Source organism: Pinus tabuliformis, chromosome J (assembly GCF_031772625.1).
Source record: "Pinus tabuliformis cultivar Carrire ecotype Pingquan chromosome J, CPIR1, whole genome shotgun sequence".
Classification (NCBI taxonomy): domain Eukaryota; kingdom Viridiplantae; phylum Streptophyta; class Pinopsida; order Pinales; family Pinaceae; genus Pinus; species Pinus tabuliformis.
In genome coordinates, this window is record NC_142295.1 from 1,498,300,284 (window position 1) to 1,498,324,025 (window position 23,742).

Genomic DNA, 23,742 nt, shown 5'->3' on the forward strand with positions numbered 1-23,742 from the left:
ATCTAGGGTTTACCATATATCCCACCATTAACGAGTCGAGGGTTCCTAGGCCCATCGAGGTACACAATACCTAGATTTACCACAACCCACATACCAATTCAGGGGTCACTAGGCCAGTGGATATACCAAAATCCACAGTCTGGTTCAGGGGTCACCAGGCCATGTGTTCTTTCTTTCATAGATCCACCTTAGTCATCTTTGAATCCATCTGGAAATTCAGCTCAACCAAAACATCAGAACCCCATCACACCATGGCCATCCGAAAATGGAAATGCTAGGTTGAAAAAATTCACACCTAAAAAAACCTACGACATAACAGTAAAGAACCACATTCAATACCATGCATGCCAAATCTAGTAAGCAAAACACACATGAGAATTGATACCTGCAAACAATCCTACTATAGCTGCTTGATCCTGTTCTTCCTTGCTTTCTCCTTCGTTCCTCTTGCCTTCTTTTACTTTCTTGATGTAATGCCAAAGTGCTCCAAGGAAATTATAAGTGTCCAAGAGTGAGATAGAGAGCGAGAATAATGAGAGAGCTCCAAAACTGAATTGACAAAAGGTACTAACTGATCCTCATAAACCTTTTTATCAGTGAGGCCTCTATTTTCTCCATTTTCCATTATTTTCCTTCATTTTCCACTTCACATGCAACCTATGACCTCTCACCTTCCTTTTCTCTTAATTTCCATTATTTTCATAAATAAATGTGTTAAAAATGCCAAATTTCATTTCCAAATCCTTAGCCATTTCCTTTTCCAATTTCATTAGCCATATGAAAACAAATGAACACCCACACTAGGATTTCTTGCCCAACATTCAAATTGGAATAAGTGTCGCATCAACCATGGTTATTATTTTTTCCTTTATTAACTTTTATTACATGGAATTTTTAGCAAGGTTGTTATATAAGCCTCCCCCTTGGGGGACATTGTCCCTAGTGTTCAACCACACCTATACCTTAGCAAAATCCTTGAAAAGAAAACATACTGCCCATGTAGTTTTATAACATAGCTCGATGTAGTATTTACAATGATCACCCTGCTGAAAAGCAAACCAACATGACAACTTTAATGACATGACAACCATACCTCTTATTATAGTTTTATAACTTAGCACATGGAAGTATTTACATCCACATACATATGTACATATATCAAACATCACCAAAACATGTACCAAAAACATATACCTAAGACATATACCAAAACATCCACTCAACCAGTGAATAAGGAAGGATTCATAGCCTGCACCTGATCCACCATATCCCATATAGATTCATCGGGCCAAAAGTTCTTCCACTTCATTTTAACCTACTCGATTGCTCGGTTCTAAAGCATAAGGACATTTCTCTACGATATACACTGAGACTCCATTTGGACTTATCCATTTGGCTCCACCTGCAATACAGACTAGTCAATCACATGATAACCATATTTAAGATACTTCTTAAGCAATGACACATGGAAAACAACATGGACTTTTATTTTCAGAGGAAGTGCAAGTCGATAGGATATTGGTCCAATCCTCTCAATAATATTAAAATGTCCACAAAAAGATGGTGCCAACTTGGCACATGATTCAATCCGCAAGGATCTCTTCTTCAGTTTGATGTGCAAGTACACATGTTCCCCAACCTAGAACTCCTTGAACAACCTATTCTGATCTACATAGCTCTTCTGCCCATCCTGTGTTTCTTTCAAACTCATCTTGATTACTTGCATTTCTTGCTCCATTTCTACTAACATGTCTGATCCAATCAACACGCTATTAACTGGATCACTTCAACTGATGGGAGTATTCCAACTCCACCCATATAATGCCTCAAAAAAAAATCATATTCAAAGATTCCTGATACCCATTGTTGTAAGAAAACTCTAACAGTGGAATATACTCTTCCCACTTTCATTGTTTATGCATCACATACATCCTCAACATGTCCTCCAATATCATATTGACCCTCTCAGTCTGTCCATCTATATGTAGATGATAAGCTGTAATAAAGGCCAACTCTATACCCAAACCTTTAAACAACATCTTCCAAAAATTGGAAGTGAACTTTGCATCCCTGTCTGATACAATCTTCTTTGGAACTTCATTCAATCTGACCATGTCTCTAATCGCTAGTAGAAAATGATGAAATTAATGACTCGATGACTAAAAATGTTAGTCACCGCAATTATTTCAAATGAATTACTACTAAATTTGAGAAATTTTAAGTGACCGAATTAAAAATGACTAACTTAAATGACTAATTTAGTCTAAAGATAAAATATACAACTAGATAATAAGTGACCAAACTAAAAGCGAATAACTTAAATGATTAATTTAGTCCATAACTAAAATATATGACTAGATAACAAGTGATAAAATTAACAATGATTAACATAGATGACTACTATAGTTCAAGAATAAAAATATAAGCAAATAACAAGTACAATAAGTATATGAATGACTCACTTATGTTAGTAAATTTTAATTATATCTCTCCAAAAATGGAAAATTACAATTTTGATATTGAATTGTTACATTTCACTATAGGGGTCTTTGAATCCAACTGTAGCGTTAAAATTTAGAGACAAAGGGGGTCTCTAAATCCATTTATAGTGTTAACATTCTGAATACCCTTTTGTCTCTAAATGTTATCACTGCAAATGGATTCATAGACCATCTTCTTTGAATCCATCTGTAGTGTTAAATTTAGAGACAAAGGCGTCTCCAAGTCGATCTGCAGTTTTAAAATTTAGAGACCCCTTTAAGAGGGTCTCTAAATCCATCTACAATGCTAAAATTATTTAGGTAGATGGATTCAACTACCTCCTTAAATGGGTCCATGAATCTATCTATAATAAGTCTAAAATTATAACAATTTTATACAATATAGATTATAAGTTTACAATATATATTAGTTTTATACTCTCTTTGGAAGGAGGGAAAAGAAAGAGAGATATAATTCAAATACTTGTTCAAGGAGATTGATCATGGTAAGATTCAAATATGACCCAAGCACCTTATGATTCTTCTTTTAACATGGTTAAGACCCCAAGTGCTGTACATGGTGCAAAAAACCTCCTAATGATATTGAGGCCAAACTTAGAGGTCCCAAGATGAAACTATGGCACACAAAACTTTCAAATAACACCCATAACACACTTTAAAGCTAGATATATCTTAGATAGGATATTTGTGGTGGTTTGAGGCCTGATTCATGTCCATTGAAATATTAGAGAAATTTTGTTTGGGGACTAAGGATCTTGTTTTCATTCCCTATCCATCGTAAAGGCCATAAAACCCATTCTTATTATGTGAAACATACTAATTGTGCTCATATTCCCATTCTAATATTTTGTTCATGGACATTAAATATGAGAAAGACTTGTTTTAGACATACAGCTCTTTTTCGTTCCTTGGCCAAGCTATAGGACCTAACTCCCATATATGATGTGGAAAACCTAATAATGGAACCCCTATCCTAGATGTCGGCCCAAAATCCCTCAAAGTCGATTTATATTGTTCTTTATGGCCTTTTTTATGCAATGTAAGCCAAAGTAGTTTCATTTTGGGCATGAGGTCATTTTTTTAATTCCTTTTCCATGGTACAAGTCTAAGACCCATAATTCTTACTATGTAAAACATACTAATGACACTAAATATCCCCAATAGAGGCCTAAGATCCCCTATAGAGGTCATGTGTGGTTTTTTGAGAATTACTTCAGAAAGCTTAATCATAAAAGATTCAAATAAGGCTCTAGCCCCTTCTGTTCCTATTTTGACCAAGCCTACACTTGTAAGCATCATATGTGATTTAAAAAACCCCTAATTTCATTAATGTCAAATGATGAGGCTTCAAGGCCCAATCATGGTGTGCAAAACCTTTGAATGGAAGACATATCCCTCCTAGAAGCAAAAGAATATCCTTTAGAAAATATAATTAATGTGGCGGTTTGAATCCTTTTTAATGGCCACTAATTATTTAGGACATAAGTTTCTTTTATACAATTTCCTTCCTTGGCCATAGTAAAGGCCATGAGATCCATTCTTATTATGTAAAACATACTAAATGCCCATATTCCGAGTTAGAGGTCTTGTTCATGGAAATTGGGCATATTGAAAAAGATTAATTTAGGGACTAAGGCCCTTGACTTCCTCTCCTAAATATCATAACTGAGACACTCACTCCCATATGTGGTGAGAAATACCTCTTATGGTTCCCATATATTGACTTAAGACCAAATATTCATTAAAGAATATCTATGTGGTTTTTAAGTCTACCTCGTATCCCTTGACACCAAAAAGCTTCTTGTGAGGCATAATGCCCTTGTTTACCTTCCCTACCCATGCTACATTCCTTGACTTCTATACATGGTGTGAAAAACTTCCTAATATAATTGATATCGCATATTATCACTAATATTATTTAGAGATGATCTATGTGGTTGTTCAATGTCAAATTCATGTCCCTTCAGCATGAGAAGCTTTATTTTAGAAGTAAAGAGCTTTTTATCCTTCCCTCATACTAATTTTTATTATGAAAAGAATAGTAATGGCACCCATATTGCTAGTCTAAGGCCCTTTTCATGTCTATTGGTAAAGACCTTGAGAATTATTTATAGTGAGAAAAATGTGGTAATATTAGTAAAGATAAATGCCGCAATAGAAATTCCTCTATTGTTCATAACATTTCATAATCTTAAATGTGGGAAATTGACCTCATTGTGATAGGCGTGAGCTTGGTTCAAAAAAATACTAATTGTCAAATTTTTAGGAGGGAGCATGTCATCATACCTTTCTATGTATATGTTGAAACAAGAAAAAACCTTGACAAGATTTTAATGCCAAGTCTTTTAATTTGTCCAAATATATGAAAATATGTGGCCACATAATAAAGTTACACTCTCACACACGTAAATATCATTGCATAGAACAACTAATTAATTACATTGATTGAAACTTAAATTTTACATATTAAATAGTTTATATACAACTTAATATCATGTTTATTTTTATTAAAACCTTAAATTAATACTATGTATACTTTTTTATTTTTTATTTTTAAATATTATTATTGTATTTAATTTTTAATTATTTTAAATAGAATATATATAATAATTTTATAAAAATTATTACCTTTTGTTTGGGGAGTTAAGGTGGGCTTCACCCCATCCTATCCTACGTCTTATGTTTGTTGTCCTCCAACAAATAACACAACGATTTCCAACAAGTTTCATAGAACTTTGAGTGAATTTCAGCCATTCAAGCCCAATTTCCACATCGTTCCAAGAAAGGATTCAACATGACTCAGAAGTATTGGGTGGTATCAGTAATCCGTCATGAATGATGGATTTGATAAATTTGCAGGTTCCACTTTTCTATAGCATATGGACCTACATTGCACATAGGAAACCCTATAGGGAAAGAAAGAAGGAACCGCAAAAACATACCCTTTAGTGCCTCAAAACCCAAACAACAAATTACTGCCCACATACAACAACTACAGGTTTTCACAGTCCCCCAGTTCGCCAAGAAAAATCCCATAAGGAAATTCGTTTTTAATATTCATGTGAGCTATAGAAGTTATAATGCATATTTGATTGCGAAAGTTGGCTCATCCGACCCTATTCTCAAAGATCTGGATGAAGCCATATGTATTCAATCAAGTTTCGAGCGAATAAAAGTTTGGATTTTTGGTTTGCATAGTAAAACTAGCATTTGCATCTTATGTTGCAAAGGAAACGCCGTAAGGTATAGAGTGGAGAAGAATAGCGACATGTGAATGGACATTGTTGAAAGCAAGGGTGGATGATAATGAGTTACAATTGCAATAGTTAGTTATGTGTACTTTGAAAATGGATATTTTGTTATGGTCAATCTAATGCATCCATTAATTAGATGACAACGAAAAAGTTTCGAGCCCAAGCTGAACCAACACGAATCTTTTCTACAAGACTGAAATTGCCTAAATGATTCCTCAATCAATGGAAATAACTGTTTCCCTCCTCTGATACCTAAAATACATTGTAGGAGAATGATTTTTCAAGTAACTTAATATAACTAGCAATTGCCCCAAAAGGTGCAAAGAGAGGCCGATAGAAATGTTAAATTGAAAGAATTGTATTTTGATTCAAAATAATAAATATTATAATAATTCAATCATTCAAACTAAACCTAGTTAATAAATTGCCTAAAATAAAATAAATCCTTAATCAAAATTATACAAATTATTATTCTTCGTTTCTCTCAATTATTTATTTAATAAAATCCAATCAATCATTCAAAATTGAGCACATCAGGCAAGCCAATCCGCTTTACCCACAATAAAACTCATTGGGATTTCAGATCCATAGGTTGAGAGTGAGCCCCCGCTTTGCCCAGAATAGAACTCAATGGGCTTTCAGACCCATAGGTTGAGATTGAGCCCCAGCCTGTTGCTGCTGGTTTTGCTGGTAATTCAAAGGTCTTCTGAATAACATGATGTGTGGCTCAAGACGATGAATGGCATAGTGCACCCATCCATGAGACTGTTGAACTCCAATGGCTCGCCATTTGTTATGGACCAAAAAGAATATCAATTTGGTTAAAATTATTAATATGTTTATAATAATAAAAATAAAAAATAAAACAAACAAACAGATTAGCGCATTAAAAATGGCATTTGAAAACAAATTAGGTGTTGATTACCACATTGGGAAGTTGGCAAAACAGATGCATTTGCATTAAAAATAGCATTTGAGAAAAAAAATGTGGTGCTTACCTCATTGAGAAGTCAGTTCTTGGGAAGCAATTTGGCAGTGTCCGGAGGGAGAACCACATGTCAGGAGATGACACATAACGCCCAATCATCAAAATAATCCATTTGGGTGAAATAAAACCCCAATTACAGATATTCAACTCACCATCTAGACAACCAGCAATCAAGCATACCCACACTCAAAGATAAAACTATAAATATCTCAAAGAAACTTTAATATGCATCTGATTGTAACTGACCAAAAGCAGTGATCAGGCATTTATTTAATATATGTCCAAACTTCCAGGAAATGATTTGCAATGTAAGAACAACGTGGACACATCGTCTCCTTCTCTGCATTTATTTAATTACCTGGCATTCTAACTTTAAAGGGACCTACAAAAATTCATGGAAAACCTTCAATCTAGACATCAATAGGTTGTCTTGGGTGGAGGGCCATCATGACAAAGAATTTCAAATACATCTTATAAGGAGATTTTGAAGTTAACAAATATGATTGTGGGATTGGAACGGTCGTCGATCCTTCAGCTCGGCAAAAGCAAATTTCTTAATAAATTCCAGATATCATGGGCAATGATTCCTTCAATTTTATTAAGATATTTGACATTACATCCTTTTATATACTGACTGTGAGGTTCTTATTTTCACTTGACAAAAATCAAGCAGGTCTAAAACCAAAGGCTTGTCCAACAAAGAATGAAAAGATCAAAATTGGATGCAGGGTCTGCCCCTGGCTTAAGGCCTATTCCACGACTAAGAATACATGTTAATTCATGACAGGCATCATTAACACGGTTTGAATACTTGAAATCTTGTGTTGCTTTTATCGCTTAAGTGTTTGGAGTAAGTTTGTTCTCTGTCGCATTAAAAATGGCATTTGAAAAGAAATTAGGTGTTGATTACACATTGGGAAGTTGGCAAAACAGATGCATTTGCATTAAAAATGGCATTTGAAAACAAACTAGGTGCTCATTACCACATAGGGAAGTTGGCAGAACATATGCATTTGCATTGAAAATAGCATTTGAGAACAAAAATGCGGTGCTTACTTCATTGAGAAGTCGGTTCTTGGGAAGCAATTTGGCAGTTTCCGAAAGGAGAACCACATGTCTGGAGATGACACATAATGCCCAATCATCAAAATAATCCATTTGGGTTAAATAAAACTCTAATCACAAATATTCAACTCACCACCTAGATAGCTAGCAATCAAGCATACCCACACTCTAAGATAAAACTATAAATATCTCAAAGAAACTTTAATATGCATTATCTCAAAGAAACTTTGATATGCATCTGATTGTAACTGACCAAAAGCAGTTATCGGGCATTTATTTAATATATGTCCAAACTTCCAAGAAATTATTTGCAATGTAAGAACAACGTGGACACATCGTCTCCTTCTCTACATTTATTTAATTACCTGGCATTCTAACTTTAAAGGGACCCACATAAATTCATGGAAAACCTTCAATCTAGACATCAATAGGTTGTCTTGGGTGGAGGGCCATGATGACAGAGAATTTCGAATACATCTTATAAGGAGATTTTGAGGTTAACAGATATGATTGCAGGATTGGAACAGTCGTCGATCCTTTAGCTCAGCAAAAGCAAATTTCTTAATAAATTCCAGATATCATGGGCAACGATTCCTTCAATTTTATTAAGATATTTGACATTACATCCTTTTATATACTGACTGTGAGGTTCTTATTTTCACTTGATAGAAATCAAGCAGGTCTGAAAACAAAGGCTTGTCCAACAAAGAATGAAAATCACAAAATTGGACGCAGGGTCTGCCCTTGGCTTAAGGCCTATTCTATGACTAAGAATACATGTAAATTCATGACAGACATCACTAAGACGGTTTGATAGTGTTGATTATTAAGCATACATCTATTCCATAGAAAAAGACAGAAAGTGAGTACATGACCAAGATCTCATCTTCCAAGGTATATATAATTACTATCTTGTTGAATGTTGATCTATACAGTACAATCCTGAACAAGTAAAATATGAATTTTGGTGGCTTTGTTTAGCTGCATATGTTGATGTAGACAGCCAGAAACAACTTATTACCCTCATTTTTACAAGGTTGTTGCAGAGCCCCATTTTTCTGGGCATTAATTCTTGATGCATAGATGTCTGTAAAATGTTGAATAGCAGAATGGATTTTGTAGCTAATAGATACTTTGTTCTTGGCTCTGCAGTTAAATCATACTGGGTTAATACCAAGACATGGTCAAGAAATGTTTCTTTTTTTCAATATGGAAGCCTGCAAGAAAGCTTAATGGAGAAAGAACCCAATCTGTATAAACCACAGGCTGCAAAATTCACAAAGAGCTTTCCCCTGTTGCTAACCAATCAAACCAACAGGAGTTCCTTCATCCAAGACATTGTATTTCTTCCTGAGGAAGTCCTCTTCTTAGTACGCCTGTCTTCTGCAAACTCCAATCTGATATCCCACAAATCATCCCCCAGCTGTTCATTCTCGCAACAAATCCATACACCAGTGAATGCCATCGAGTATTTACAATTTGGATATTCTACCCAACCACGAGCTGCAGTCAGATGCCAGGCTCCTCCCCCTGCAACCCACTGGTCTGCAACATCAGTTGCCCTAGTGGACACAGCTAATTATAGCTCAGATTTACCAGAGATCATCACAGCAAAATTGGGTTACTTTGATCATTCCAGACCCATCAAATGGGATTATATGGTATATGAGAGCTTGGCCACAGAGAGGGATATTGTTGTATTTGCCAAAGGGATTAACAATAGACAAGGACTGAACATTGAAACCAAATATCTACGCTGCATATTCAACAATACCATTGAAACTATGGTCACACTCTGGACAAGAAGTCTTTAGATGCGAGCATCCCAATGAATCAGTTCGTTATCAGCTCATTGCCTCCGAAATCATTCTCCGAATCCATGGGAAATCCATTCCTTCCGTCGCTTATAATGAAATCCCGCCATCTCATCATTCAAGCAAAAGTAGTACTCAAGATAATGCACAGAAAATGAGACTACTATGTGCCTGCACCATGGTGTTCAACGTTGCAAAATACATAAGAGAATGGGTTATCTACCATTCTCATCTGGGTGTGGAACACTTCTTTCTGTACGATAACAACAGTGAAGACGATCTGGCAGAAACTGTTGAAGGGTTACTGTCAGAAAATTACAAGGTAAGCAGGCATCCATGGCCATGGGCCAAGACACAGGAATCTGGATTCTCACACTGTGCTCTCATGGCCAAACAGAAGTGTCAATGGATGATGTACACTGACGTTGACGAGTTTGTATTTTCTCCTTCATGGCTAAAGCAACTCAAGGCCAATGCCAATATTGGGTACCCATTAAAGAATACTGCATCAAAAGCAGCTCTGAGGCGATTAGTAATAAATCTTAGTAAACCAGGGGCTGCATTGACAGGGCAAATTTCTTTGAGATGCAGAAATTTTGGACCCTCGGGCCTCCGGGAGCACCCGCAGAGAGGGGTTACTTGCAGGGAAAGGAAGCTGAAGCGCTACAAATCCATACTTCTTTTGGAAGCTGCCTCTCCTAAGTTGCTCAATGTAATACACCGCTTTCAGTTGAAGAAGGCATACAGAACAGTGTATGTGAAGGCCCAGAGGACAGTGATCAATCACTACAAGTACCAGGCTTGGAGTGAATTCAAGGCTAAGTTTCGGAGGAGGGTGTCTGCGTATGTCGTGGATTGGAAAGAGTCTAGGAATGTTGTGTCCCAAGATCGAGCTCCAGGCCTTGGCAACAGGGCCATCAAACCCCATGAATGGGAGAATATGTTCTGCCATGTGAATGACAGTGCATTGAAGGAGTTTACAGGTAGAGCGTTTTCTTTGAATAATAAAGAACCAGGCTCCAAGTTACAGTGGCAATGAAGGGCAACTGTAATTGTATGTATGTATAGGGTTAAATCAATAGGAGGTTGTGAATGATAGATGTAGTATGCGGTTCGTTGAGTGGATCTGAAAGTCCACCATCTAGCCAAAAAGCAAAACAAATATTTTATTTAACAAAAAAAATAGCGCAAGCTCTGACATCATTTAAATATTTAAATGGAGGTTTTGGCACTAATATAAGAGGTGAAATCATGGCATTTTGGGGTTGTTTTGTTTGCCAAATAGAAACATCTGCATATCGTCAACATTTAGATTCAAAACTTCCATAGCAAAAATACAAGGACACTCTGCATTTGACCCACCTCTATTAAGTTTATGGAGATTCCAAAACCTCCATAGCAGAAATACAAGGACACTCTGCATTCCACCCACCTCTATTAACTGGATGGATTAACAGGATTAAACATGTGCTGGCCTCTCTCTCTTCCTACTCCATGGCACATGTATATAGAGAGGACAACAAGGATGCAGACAGACTGTGTAATGGGGGTCTACAAGGACAATATGGTATCATGTATTACAAACTAATAATAGATCATCTCATTAGAGAGGAAGGCGAGATCAACTTGCCATAAAAATGGATCCTGTTTTACTAGTTTTCTGATCTTTAGCCAGCATTCTGATGGGCTGACAGATGCCACAGTTTTTTGCTCTGTTTTTGCATTTTTGGATTTGTGTTTTAAGGATTGACTAAACCAGATGTTATATTCAGACATACAAGCATGCATGTTTGTATATTGATATGTCTATCTTCTCTCAGTTGTATGTATTGGTGCACATCTTATTCTCTGTTTGGCCAATCAGTCTTTTCTGATATGTTCTCACTAATAAACTTTTAATTATATATATATAAAAGTCAACATTTTTCTTCTAAAAATCTATTAAAAGAAAAATATTCTTTTAAAATCAAACTGTGTCCACTCATTTATTTAAAAATCAAAATTCCTGAACATAATTAAACTAATTCAGAACAAAACATCCAAACAAAAATAAAAAACTAATTCAGAACAAAACATTCAAACAAAAATATAAACCACCATTCCAGCAACCCCTACAGCATAATTAAACTAATTCGGAGCAAACCATTCAAACAGGGAACAGGAGAAAACCAGTAATCTGAATCTATACTAATCTAATCCCACATACTTTGTATGGACAGGACATAACTCGTGGAGAGAAAATCACTAGTCATCTGTATTATTTAATGGAAGTTATCCACTCAAAACCATATCATAACTTAACCTTTACTACTTTCTCTTTGGTTTCCATGCTTTCCAGAAGTCTTATAAAAAGCGTTTACGTTCACTTGAAATTTACACAGAGTGTCTAATATGTTCCAAAAGCAAAATAATTAGTACCTTAGCCATATACTCATAAAGGAATTGCTCAGTAGGAATAGCCAGAATGACCCACTAACACTAGTTCGGCCAGATGCAATGCACCGCCTTTGGACAGTGGGATACCCCTTCTCTCCTGTACAAATTTTGATATGGCTAGATATACAAATACCCTACCTCCTTCACTTGGCAATGGCAAGACTCTAGTAAGTCGCCTTCCGTTGTTAAACAAGTACTCAACAGAATCACCTTCTGTACTAAAACCTTTCTCTGCTATGCTGTAAAGATGATCTGCAATTAACACCAGCGAAATTCAGTAACAATTGGATATCTGGTCATATGCCAACATATTGCAGGAATCATGGATAGTATTCAATCCTCCTTACCTACAAAGAGGGGATCATCCTCTGCCATCTTGCAAAGTTGGGTAAGAAAAGGACCATATATGGAGGGGTTGTCCACTCGGCCTATGACATATGATTGACAGGGACAGACCTTCCACACCAACTCAGAGCCTCTGCTCTGCATCTTATGCCTTACCATATTCTTTATAAAGTCCTTGCTACTATGCTAGTAAGTTTCTCTAGCAGCAACTCCAGAGTCTGTAACTCCAAAGTTTTTTATGTTACTTAGCCCAAATAATTAAAACAAAAAATGAATTCAAGCTTTCTGAATCATAAAGTTTCATAATCTATGAATGCACAACTTTTTTGCTGAGGGAATTGATGCGATCCGATTGGGCAGCTGCAGCCCTGGGAAGCTTTAGAACCAAATTGCACTCATCCTCCAGGAGGCATTGAGAAGTCAATTTCTCAAGGTCTACAGTGACAGAAGGAACCATCTTGACAATCTTATCAGACTCCCTTCTCTGGTTAATCACTTCAAGTTTAACAGGACGAGAGAATGTGACTAATTCATCTTCTTCATCAGACTCTACATCTTCCTGTTTCAAGAAACAAAGATTTTGTTCTAAGAACACACTCTTAAAAATCCCACAGAAACCATTACCCAAAAGAGCTGAAGGGTATATATACTCACCTGATCATCAGTAGGGCAAGAATTGATGATTTTGATATCTCTGGAGAAGCCAGTGTTTACATTGGTTTGCTTCATGGCCACCAGGTGACAGGTCTATGGCATAAAGCTTTCCTGAAGGGTACTTGACAGATTTAACAGAACCCAACGTAATAATTAGTGCAACAGTTTTGGCCTTTTCGAGTAATTAGCTGGCGTAATGGAAAGGCTTTGAAGCCTTTAAATTTTTTATTGCTAGGTTTTGAAATTCATTAATGATATGGTTTGAAATTTGTTAAATGCGAGGATTGACTTAGCAAAAGAGTTGTTACCCTCGTTTTATGTGGATGCTAGGGTTGTATAGTTCAATTGATTGATAGTTATATTAAGATTTATGGTGCCTGAATTGCAGATCAAGGAAAACAATTTTTTTTTTTTTTACGAAGAAAAAATCGCAACAAAAAGTTACAGTACCTGCACTATGTGCATTCAACCAAAAAAACCATCTGTCAATGGCCAAAGCCGTGAGTAGTACAACCTCCAAATAATTTGTGTGTGATAAAAACCACCCTGAGATCAAACATCAAAATTGTTATGTCCACACAACGTGGGAGCAGAACTGATATATACTGATCTGTTCATAATAAGTCCTATCTAGCAGTAAATAAAAATCAATAACTGACCTTTGTAACCGAAATATTTACATCAAAAAAATCAAATATCTTACAAACTGTTAAAATAAGGGTAGAGAAATATAAGTTGTAGCTTGACACAGAGGAGAAACACAAAGCATCACATATCTATAAAAGAGTGGTGCTGGAAAATTTGGACTGTCCCATTCATATGTTCTGTGACCTGCCAATGCTCATAGCCTTTCTAGCACCTTCCTTGGATAGAAAATTTGCTTCATGGTTCCTTTCCCTATAGATATGACAGTAGAATATATTATTAAAAGCTTGTTTAATCTGAAAAATTTCTTCTAGAATGGGAAGGTGCGTGGTTGTGACATCTTTGAAATTCATTAAACCAATTAATCACAGTTAAAGAATCCCCAAAGACTAGAAGAGAGAAACAATCATATTCTAGAGCCTAGCAGAGTAGAACCTTTAAAGATAGAAGTTCAGAAAAATTATTAGATCCTTTGCCTAGACCAATTTTTGACTTCATGAAATGATGTTCATTTATGAAAAGAACGAGGCCACCACCACAACTACTGTCCTCACTTTGAAGCACCGTCAAAATAACACCAAGGAATGTGTTGATTGATCTCTTCTTCAATGATATTGCGAGGCACGTGAATAAAGTCTTTTGATGGAAGGAGAGCATAAATTGCACACACTTCAGCTCAATAAGATTGGGTGCGGATGAGGAGTCCCTAAAAGTGGCTTTGTTCTTGGCAAGCTAGCCCCCAACAAATGAGGGGAGAGATGTTTCTGAGGGTCTCGTTGTTTAATGAATCCCACCGCGACTTCCAAGCCTCAATCAAGCTATTGTTTCCTCTCCAGAAACAAGTGTGAGATAGACTCTTCAACATTTTTACATAAATTACACATGTTGGGACCTTCTTTTTATATTTTTTGTAATTTGTCCCAAGTTGTCACTTTGCTTTTTAATAAACACCATAGAGAAAGTCTTGACTTCTACTATCTGGTGACTGTATCCTAATTTTGGGGTATATACCCGAGAAGGAGAGTGAACCCAACACAAAGGGTCCACCCTATCTCTTTTTCTGACATTTAACCTTCTGAGAGAGACAATATAATCCTACCACATATCGGCATGCTCTCCTTAAAGGCCCAAATGAGCCACATTCTGCCAACCTTGCCACCAGAAAGTAGTCCAATCCTCATCCACAAACCTGATTGTGGAAAACTTTGTCGTGCTCATTCAGGAAAGCCACAAGATCCAAAGGAAGTCTAAAATTGGCTTGGCAGCCAACCCATGGTTCCAAACTGATATTAACTTTCTGCCCATTGCCCACCTTCCAAGTGAGGCCACCTCCAATAATTTAAATGAAGCTATAACAACTTTCCAGATAATTGAAGAGTTTGGCACCATTTTATTCAGTTTTCTGATCCATTCATCAAGCTAGAGGGGGAAATGTATTTCCTGAAAACTACCGATGTCCACAGGCTCTCTGTGGAGAGAAGTCTCCAACTCACTTTTGACGAAAAGGTTTTTGAAAAGATAGAAAGATGTTTAAGGCCCCATACACCCCATGATTTGGGCAAAGCATGAAGTATCCCTGAGAGGCAGACATGCTATATTTTGTTGCGTTTAAATTCCCTAAGAGATGCACGGTCATTTCTGTTTATGATACACCTCCCATGAAATTAAGTGGAACTAGCAAGGTGATCTCTATAGGATTGTAGACTCAAGCATTGAAAAACAGATCAATGAGATCACGTTTCCTCAGCAGCTCGTAATCTGAATGACAAATGAAAAAGAAATAGATATTTCTCTTTACAACAAGCCACTATTCCATTCTGTCTCCTCTTACTTCAGACTTTATCTCACAGTAATCTGATTTGGAAGGCCAAGTCAGAGATGGACATATGCAAGCATTCTGAGCAAGACAGGTACAAATACATTAAACTCAACAGATTGGCAGTTGCCTGGAAAGTACAGAGAACATTTTTTTCGATTCTGCATGGACAGGCAGTGATTTCAACGATATTCAACCATACAATAACTTCTATTTTAAATTCGATAGAACCAAATTGAGATAAATGAGAGCTTGATACATATTTATGTAAAATAGAGAAACCAAACAGCTAATCAGGATAGAAGCTTGGGGTTTTGTTGTATGCTGGTTTTGTTGTTGCTGTTTGAGTTGACTACGTATTACATGCCCAAGAAATGATGAATGGCAAGCAACAATTTAAAATAGGGCCCATTGAGACAATGTTTGGTCAATCATGCACTCTCTTTGGCTGCTTTCCTTCGTCTTTTAACTGCTCATCCTCGATGTAGATGCACGAAACCTATGAATTTCCTCGATGTAGATGCACGAAACCTATGAATTTTCTTTCCCTATCAAGGCCAGCCTATGATTAATTTTAAATATATTCCTCTTGTATGGGCTTAATCTCAAACTGCAAGAACAAATGACAACGGAATTGGCCAAATAGATATACCAAGCTAGAACAAACCTTTTTAATTCCCCAAAAAATCATAAAATTGGACAAATTACTTATCACTGCTTCTGTCCTGAATCTACAGACAGGTACTGAAAGCTCCTCAGTGAATCCTCAGGCGTGCCCTTCATTGATGCATTTCGAATACCAAATATCTTTGACATAGCAATGACAACATCATAACCAAACTCAGTGACCATTTCATAGGAATCATTGTCTCCAGCAACACATAATGAAGCCTGGTCAATCACCTCACCTGGCCAATAACACGCACAACAAATTCGCTCCAATGCGCATAGTGGTTTGGCCCTCCACAACCCTCAATTTCTTACAACGATTCAACCTCAATTTTCTCCAAAGATTCGGCCTTCAAAAACCCATGAATTTTCACAATGATTCGGCCTCTAAAACCCATGAATTTGTACAATGATTCAGACTCCAAAGACCCACGAATTTGTCCAGTGATTCAGCCTCCAAAAACCCAAGAATTTGGACAGTGATTCAGCCTCCAAAGACCTACGCATTTGTACAGCGATTCGGCCTCCAAAGACCCACGTATTTGTACAGTGATTCAGCCTCCAAAAACCCACGAATTTGCACATTGATTCAACCCCTTAAAACTCACGAATTTGTACAGCGATTTGGCCTCCAAAAACCCATGAATATGCACAGTGGCTCGGCCTCCAAAAATCCGTGAATTTGCACAGCTATTCAGCCTCCAAAAACCCACGAATTCGGCCACTGCGAGTATCACGGATTCGGCTCCAGTGAATGGCAGACTTGGCCTCAACAATTAATGGACGCGGCCGTCACAAATTTGGCCCTTCTGAACCCTCGAACTTGGCTTGTACAAATACAACAAATTAATCGTTCGGCTTCCTACGATCAACGATCAGATTTTGTTTAATCGTCTAACACCATAAATCGACGATCAACAATAAGACACGGAGTCGGCTAGGGCTATTCCTTTCAAAGGGAAACGCCTTACGGCGTAACTAGAGTTTAGCTATGTTTGGAAAAACCCATATATCTCCCGTGGGAAATATTTGTCCTGCGCATAGAATTCCTGTAATCTTGTTGAATTTCTTTTAATTGGATGTGACGAAGTTAGACCAAAGTTTTTCAATGAAGTTATTCCTTTAGTTTTGAAACTGATAGGGCCATTGTAGATTTGATTTGATAGGGCCATCATAGATCTGAGTTGCTTGAAGAGTTCATTTTTTTCGAGGAAATTGAATTCTGTCAAACATGAGAGTTTTTTGTTCTGAACTCCTATAATGAGTTTCGTGAATGAACCCTACTAGCCAGCCTCTAGACTCGGTGGGAGCCAGACTCGGTGGGAGCCACATGATCGGGGTTCCTCGGTGGAATAGAAGTTAAAGGAGCTAGTCGAAATCGACTTCCCGAATCGAAAGCTAAGTTGATTTTGTCTTTTTGATATTAAGTTTTGTTAAAAATAACTCCTTTAGCAACAATTTTATAAGGGATTTCCTGCATTGGTTTTATAAATATATAGAAAGCGTAACATAGGCGGTAAGTTGGAAGCAGGGTTGGAATTTGATTTTATACATATCTAGAAAGTGTAGCATAGGCGATATGTTGGAAAGAGGGTAGGAATTTAAATAAAAAATTGTTAATTAAGTTAAATATGATGGTTTTCACATCTTCCTGACTTCTTCCAAGGAAATATCTTCTGGGTTTTGTAATTTTTTTAATTATATTTAATTGACAAATCACTCATGAGAAACAATTTTCCATCAAATTCCATTCCTACTTTGAGGAGAAAATCACCCACCCATGAGGGTAAATTTCCCCTCAAATTCCATCCCTGTGTAGAACGATTTCAATCTCTTTTAAGGTTGATGCCAAATTTGGGGGGTCCAATATATAAATTGAAAAGTTCCGATGACCTGCGTGGTCTGGACATTTTTTTAAAGGTTCATGTCAAAACATTCAACAAAGAATAATTCTCATATAAAAATTGTGTTTGCTTTGGGTTTATATATATTTAGGAAATTTCATAGGATGAGTCAACATTCATGTGAGCCATAGAAGTTGGAATGCATATTTGATTGGCTTTAGTATTCCCACTTTGTATCCAATCTTGTACTGACCTTTTTGGTCATCCAATAGACATTAATAAACTTATTTTATCTTTTGGATGCACAATAATTTTCTTCTAGTTTTGATCTAGGTGGATATTGGTGGCCACCCACCAATTCCACGTGGACCCCCACCATTGCTTCTTCTAGTTTTTCAGTTTCCTTAATTATAGCACAGTTTACTATTTTTAGTAGTTTTTCATGTCCTAAACTTTCGGAGCCGTTTTGAGGCCCTAAACGATGTTTTTTTGGGAAATCTACGAGCAATGATTTTCTATCTAAAATCGCCTTTTTCGTCGTAGTCCTCGTAGAGATCTTTCCAATAGGCTATCATGCGCGTCAAACAGAGATAATATGACCAAGTCGCGACCTCGGGAAGTTGGCTATCCAACTCACCCCAACGGGGCCCATAAAGTCTTGGTGTTACATCTCCTCAGGTTAGGGTTTTGGTTGTTTGGGGTTTTCTCTTATTGTTCAATAATAAAAGGGCCCTTGAGCCTCATTGTAAGATAGTTCAGAGGCATGTAGCCACTACATATCTTCTAAGAGATAAGCTACCATCACCCTAGCTGGTTTATTTCCATTCCTGTTTGTAAGCATATTTCAGTATTTTACATTAATGAAATGAAGTATTATTTCCACTGAATCTCTGTGTTTATGGTTATCTCTATAATTTGTTGTGTTCCTGTTTAAATCCGGATCAGTGGTATCAGAGCAGGCTGCTTTTCTTCTCTATTTTTCTTTGCATGTCCCCAACGAGGTCGGGATATAAAGAGTTAGGGCTTGAACTGGTCGAACCTTTGCAAGACCGGCCTCGCAAATCTCGACGGCTTCCCATGGTGGATGAAAAGAAAGACGAGGGGGTAGGAGATCCTATCAAAATCTTGCTCGAATAAGCCCTCGAGTGACAAAGGAACGCGATGATGGAAAACTTTGCCTAGATCCTTTAGTGGCTACCCAGGGGCGACGCATCAGCTTCCAACAGCAACTCTGGAAATGTCACACCATTTAAGGTACAAGTTAATTTTTAAATCCCTATATTCGAGGGTTAGATAGATATAGATGTCGTCAATAAATGGTTAAATGTGCTAGAGGGTTATTTTTTTGTTCATGATTTTTCCAGTCAGGAAAAGATTATTTTCACTCTTCTCAAAGCAGCCACCCACGTCAAGGATTGGTGGGAAACGTACTGCGAGTAGAAGGATGAAAGTACATGCTCACTACTTTCAGCCGCACCCACTTGGAATTCATTCTGGGATGCCATCAAGGAGAAGTACTACCCTGTCGGAAGCTATGAGGATCAATACATAAAGTGGACCACGCTGCGGCAGGGAAGGGACTAAGACATGCCAGAGTTTACCAATATTTTCCATACCTTTCACACAAAGTTGGGTATCAAGGATACAGAGCAGCATCTAGTACTCAAATACCATGGCTGCCTACACAAGTACATCCAGGAAGAAATAGAATTCCTGAGCATCTCCTCGCTCTGCATGGCATACCGATATGCCTTCAAGGTCGAGCAAAAGTTTAAACAGAAGAAGTGAGACTTTGGATTTGTGAATCCTAAGCAAGGGAAAGGTGCCCACAAACCGTAGAAAAAAGGACAAAGCCAAGGTGGGGTGACCCAAGAAAACCTGCCAAAGCTAAAAGCAAAGAACAGTGCCGCGAAGCTGAAAAAGGACACAGGAAAGTGGTGTGAGTTCCATAAGAGCTCCACTCACAACACAAGTGAGTATGAGGCCAAGCAGTCATTGGTGGCCGAGCTAAAGGTTTTAGAATCAGATGCATGTTCCAACTCTGAGTTAGAACCAGATAAGGGGAATGACAGATTATTGATGCGATGCCCAACGCCACCATTGCCACCACGAAAATCCAGAAGGAGGAACCCGAAGATCTAGAGGAGGAGGAGCGTCTCTTCCACTCCTAAATGTGGGTAAAGGCCTCCCCACTACAATTCATTGTCAACAGTGGGAGCCAAAAGAGCCTCATTTCAGCAAAGGTTGTGAAGCGGCTGGGCTTACCAACCACAGCACACCCACAACCGTACACCATCGAGTGGCTTGACCAAGGATGGGATCTCTACGTGAGCCAATAGTGTTGCCTTCCATACAACATCAAGCCCTTCACGGATGAGGTATTGTGTGACATTGCTCCCCTTGAATTTTGTGATGTATTATTAGGACAACCATACTTGTGAAAGCAACATGCTGTGTATGAATCAAGGCCTCGTGCTGTTATTGTTAGTTTGGGAAATAATTTGTACAGGATACCAGAGGTAGCACTGCCTACCCCCATCTCTTTGGTTACTGCAAAACAACGCAGTAAGCTCATTTCCAAAATTGAGAAATTTGTTTTCCTGATGATATACCCTCAAGGAAAGAAGAATATGGCGGCCATGACCTCCAGACAGGGCCCCTCCACACGACAACTACAGATGGAGTAGGTCGTGGAGGAGTACGAGGACATCTTCACCTCCCCCACAGGGGATCCTCTGCATTGTCAGGTCAAGCACTCCATTGATCTGACCCCAGGTGCGCCACTACCCAATGGAACAATATATCGACGCTCCATTATGGAGAACGATGAAATCAAGAGGCAAATTCAGGAGCTGCTGCAAAAATGTCACATCTGTCCAGGTTCATCACTCTGTGGGAGCCCAATTGTGTTGGTACAAAAGAAGGATGGGACTTGGAGAATCTGTATTGACTATCAAGCATTGAACAAGATCATTATTCGTAATAGGTACCCAACCCCATAGATTGATGGCCTCCTGGACCAACTGAAGGGGACAAAATATTTTAGCAAGATCGATTTGAAGTCAGGATATCACCAGGTACTAATCGAACCCTCCGATGTGTGGAAGATTGCCTTCAAAGCCAAGGAGGGCCTTTTCAAATGGTTGGTTATGGCATTTGGATTGACGAACGCACCTGCAACCTTCATGAGCCTAGCGGATGACATCTTACGACCATTCACCAACTCATTTGTAGCGGTATACTTGGACGACATCCTAATCTTTAGCTAGAGTTGGGAAGAGCACCTCCACCACATCTGACAGGTTCTCCAAACACTGCGGCAACACAAGTTATGTGCCAATTTGGAGAAATGCACTTTTGGCATGACCCAGGTTCAGTATCTGGGATACATTATTGATGAATAGGGGGTGCATATGGATCCAGCTAAGATCCAAATCATTCAGGATTGGCCATCTCCAACCGCTCTGATAGAGCTTCGCAGCTTTCTAGGCCTTGCCAACTTCTATCGCAAGTTCGTGTTGGGATTTTCTCATATCACTTGGCCCTTGAGTCAAGTCACCAAGGGAGGAGTGAAAGAAAAATTCTTTTGGACCAAATCCCAATAGAAGGAATTCACAGATTTGAAAGATTGCCTTTGCTTGGCACTAGTTCTTGCATTACCAGACTTGCAACAACCATTTGAGGTCGAGACAGATGCATCTGACTATGCTATTGTGGTAGTCCTTACTCAACACGGGCATCCAGTGGCATATCACAATGAGACACTTTCAGACATAGTCCAGAAGTATCCCACTTATGAAAAATAGATGTATTCTATTGTGTAGGCCTACTGACAATGGAAGCATTACATTTTGGGGAAGGAAATGGTCATCCACACAGACCACTGACCCCTGTAGTTCATACAGACCCAAGGAAAATTGTAGAATGATCACCATAAGAAGTGGTCCACATACCTGCAACATTTCCATTTGAATATCAAGTATAAGAAGGGTAGCACCAATAATGTTGCATATTGCCTCAGTCAACCACTGATCATGGCGTTAACCACCGTGCTCAACTCTTGTGGGCATGAGACTTTTGATTCGCCACTTCTTTACAAAAGCGACCCAGAATTTGGCGACACATACCAGACACTTTTGGAGGGTCAACATGTTCTGAATTTTCACCTCCAGGATGCCCTGTTATGCCCCCTGGGTCACCTCTGTGTTCCTTCAAGTGAGCGTGCCAAGATGATTTGGGAAGCACATTACAGTCGGGCTGCTAGGCATTTCAGGGTCAAAAAAAGGGTGCCATTATTGCAGAAGTATTTCTATTGGCCGAATCTTCGACAGGATGTGAGGAAGTACATTAGATCATGCACTTCCTATGCCATTGCCAAACCGACCATCAAGAAGCAAGGCCTCTATACCCCGTTGCGTACCCCTAGTCAACCTTGGAAATTCATCTCCATGGATTACATGTCAAGTCTTCCTTCCACTAAGCATGGAAATGACTATGTTTTTGTGGTCGTCTACAGGTTCTTGAAGATGGCCATTATGGTGGCCTGCAAGAAGAATATCAGAGCAGAATCCATTGCTAAACTCTTCTTTGAACGAGTGTGGGTACACTTTGGGATCCAACAGTCTATCATCTCAAATTAGGACAGTAGGTTCCTCAGTGAATTAATGGTCTAGTCTTTGGTCAATGCTGGAAACAAAACCAAACTAACTAAGTCCACAATTTTCCATCCTCAAACTGATGGTCAGACAGAGGTTGTCAACAGGATGATCATACACATTCTGCGCATGCACAACTCAAAGCATCCATGCACATGAGACGAGAGCCTCTCTGATGTTAAGCATAGCTACAACCGAGCTATCCATAGTTTGACTGGCCATAGCACTTTTCAGGTGGGCTTGGGATTCCAGCCACTATCTCCCATTGATGTGGCCATGCCATTTGCAGCTACCCACGCAGATTTGGCTCATGTCTAGTCTGAAATAGATAAGGCAAACAACTTCATTGAGAACATCCAACATATTCTCCAGCAAGTCCATGACATTCTCGAGAAATCAAATGCCAAGTACAAGCAGTGACATGATCAACATCGGGTGCCACACAAGTTTCAAGTGGGTGACAAAGTCTGGTTGCATTTGCAAAAGGAACACCTTACCGGAGCCTATCAAAAACTCACAACACTCCGATATGGTCCTTACACCATTACCAAGGCTATGGGAGACAATGCATTTGAGCTCAGCATTCCCCCATTCCTTGGCCTGTACCGAGTGTTTAATGTGGACCGCCTTCGGCCATACTTTCCACCATTACTAGACACATCCGACATTACAGAACATCTCACACCCACGGAGCTAAATTCAGATTGCATGGAACAAGTTATAACTGATCAGATCATGGACTCATAGATCAAGCACACTCACCAACAGAATATCCAACTGTATCGAGTTGTCAAAGCAGGCCAACTCCTTCACCAGGGCAAGTGGCTCACCAGGGACCAAGTTCAACAAAGTTCCCTCATCTCATGGAGGAACTCAACACAATGGGGACCATTGCTTCCTAAGGGGGGGGGGGAATGATCCAAGTGGATATTGGTGGCCACCTGCCAATTCCATGTGGACCCCCACCATTGCTTCTTCCATTTTTTCAGTTTCCTTAATTATAGCACAGTTTACTATTTTTAGTAGTTTTTCGGGTCCTAAATTTCCGAAGCTGTT

The 23,742-nt window shown here is 38.5% G+C and overlaps 1 long non-coding RNA gene and 2 pseudogenes across 2 annotated transcripts; 1 reads left to right on the top strand and 2 right to left on the bottom strand.

Moving 5' to 3' along the window:
• The first annotated feature begins 8,593 nt into the window (after positions 1 to 8,593).
• LOC149233106 (glycosyltransferase family 92 protein RCOM_0530710-like) lies at positions 8,594 to 10,906 on the top strand (annotated as a pseudogene).
• A 946-nt stretch (positions 10,907 to 11,852) lies between these two features.
• On the bottom strand, positions 11,853 to 13,238 carry LOC149233107 (uncharacterized; annotated as a pseudogene). The gene is made up of 4 exons (XR_016248481.1): positions 13,058 to 13,238; positions 12,726 to 12,962; positions 12,406 to 12,621; positions 11,853 to 12,310 (listed from the first exon to the last, which is right to left on the bottom strand). The product of XR_016248481.1 is annotated as an uncharacterized LOC149233107 (transcript).
• Positions 13,239 to 13,489: 251 nt separating this feature from the next.
• On the bottom strand, positions 13,490 to 17,148 carry LOC149233108 (uncharacterized). Its single transcript, XR_016248214.1, has 2 exons — positions 16,186 to 17,148; positions 13,490 to 13,954 (listed from the first exon to the last, which is right to left on the bottom strand). It is a non-coding gene; the product is annotated as an uncharacterized LOC149233108 (long non-coding RNA).
• Between the last annotated feature and the right edge of the window lie 6,594 nt (positions 17,149 to 23,742).